We start from the raw sequence: 2,176 nt of genomic DNA on the forward strand, positions 1-2,176 counted from the left end.
CTAGGTTCCTGGGAGCACCTCCAGATAGGTAATACGTAGGGTTGCCACCTCATCCCTTTAATCCTGGAGACATATTAATTACACAGGTTCTGTGGCTGATTAAAAAAATACAGTTGGAATGAAGTCTGATGGCTGTTTAAAAAAAAAAAAAACAGTAGAAATTGAGTCTTGAAGTGAGCCAGCCACAGAACCCGTGTAATTAATATGCCTCCAGGATGAGGTACGGGAATACGACTTTGTTAGAATCCAATGTACCAGCATGCCCTGGATAAGATACACAGCAGGGCCCCTCTGCCATAGGGCAGATTGTGATGTCATTATGGGGTGTGAGGGAAGATTGTGATGTCACAATGGGCTGTGAGGGGGTATAAAACCATCCGCTTGCTGCTTCCTGGCTCATATCTGATATTGCTGGACTAGAGCCAACACAGATCATTTCTCATTCTTTTCTGAAGACTGACGATTGAATAAGATGGAGACTAAAAGTGACAAAGCTAAAGATTATCAAGTGGCTGTCGCTTTGCGCATCCGTCCATTTAATAGAACGGAGACTAAGAACCGCGCACAATGCATCGCCCACCAGCTCGGACCGCAGACAGTGCTACTGCAGGACCCTGGTGAGGATCCTAACAACGTCCTGCGCTCGACCAGGACAAGAGAGACGACATTCAAATTCAACCAAGTGTTTGACCAGGCAGCGACCCAGGAGACTGTGTATAATTCCACAGTGAAGCCCTTAGTGGGTGACCTCCTATCTGGGTACAATGCTGCCATATTTGCCTACGGCCCAACAGGCACCGGGAAGACCTTTACTATGATGGGCAAGGCCCGTGAGCCCGGAGTAATGTATCGCACCCTGAAGGACCTGTTTAATGCCATTGAGGAGACTGGAAATAGAAAAAACTTCTCTGTATCATTGTCATATGCTGAGATCTACAATGAAAAAGTCCGGGACCTTCTAAGACCTTCCTCTGGGTCTTTGGTCCTCAGAGAGGATCCCAATGGCAACACCAAAATAGAAGGGATTGCCCAGTTCACCCTTACCAATCCTGAGGAAGCCATGGCCCTGCTGGAGAAGGGGAATAAGCGGCGCTCTGAAGCTCCCACCGCCGCTAATAAGACCTCATCCCGCTCCCATGCAGTAATGCAGGTCACCATACAGCAGGAGGACAGCGATGGTGTGAGCACAGCCAGGCTGTACATGGTAGACCTGGCAGGATCAGAGCGGGCAAGCCAGACTGCAAACAGTGGCCAGAGCATGAAAGAGGGAGGCTACATCAACCGCTCCCTTCTTGCTCTGAGAACCTGCATCATGGCGCTGCGTGACAAACCAGGCAGCCATAGAAACTATCGGGACAGCAAGCTGACCTGGCTGCTAAAGGGAGCACTAAGCGGGAAAGGCCGAATGGTCATGATCACACACATCAGCCCCGCGGATAGTGCCTATGAAGACGCCCGCAGCACAATGACCTATGGGAGCAAGGCCAAGTTCATCAAGACACGGGTGGAGAGGAACCGTGTCTGTGTCCCCCATAAGATCCCTGAGGGGACTAAAGTGCTACCGAAGGTCTCTCATCCTCCAGAACTTAAACGCAAGACCAGAGCGCCGAGGCATGAGGATGATTATTTTGTTATGAGACGCATCGCTCCTGTACTCCCTGTACTCTCCAGGCTTTTATGCGAGATAAAGGATAAAGCTTGTTGCAAAAAACGTTCCTCCAATCATCAAGATCAAAGACCTCCATGGCGATAGGAACATCACTGGTGCCGGTAGGAACAGCACTCGGCCGACATGAACAGCACTCGTGCCGGCAGAAAGATGGGGATTAGGGCTAATGGCGATACCCCAAAAACAAAAACGACACTGGGCAGCCACCCCATGGGTGTGTTGGAAGAGCTGCTAATTATTTGTAAAATGCTGATGGTTACATCCTACTCATTGAGAACATTATAACTTGCAGAATTGACCCAGGACAACGTCAAGTACGTCAGCTAGTTATACATAATTTGTGCTGTTATATAATGTGATGCTTAGATCTTTTAAGGATTATGTTAGGGCAGAACCAGTAGAGGGGGGATGAGATCTTTGCAGCATCTTCCTGACATTCTCAATTATTTATTTATTATTATTATTATTATTATTATTTACTGACACTTCGCCAGCAAATCCCATTGT

At 48.1% G+C, this 2,176-nt stretch overlaps 1 pseudogene; it reads left to right on the forward strand.

The window, feature by feature from the left end:
* Nucleotides 1-279: 279 nt before the first annotated feature.
* On the forward strand, nt 280-1,753 carry LOC146058552 (kinesin-like protein KIF19 pseudogene; annotated as a pseudogene).
* Nucleotides 1,754-2,176: the final 423 nt, after the last annotated feature.

Source organism: Crinia signifera, chromosome 2, assembly GCF_055691185.1.
Source record: "Crinia signifera chromosome 2, ASM5569118v1, whole genome shotgun sequence".
NCBI lineage: Eukaryota > Metazoa > Chordata > Amphibia > Anura > Myobatrachidae > Crinia > Crinia signifera.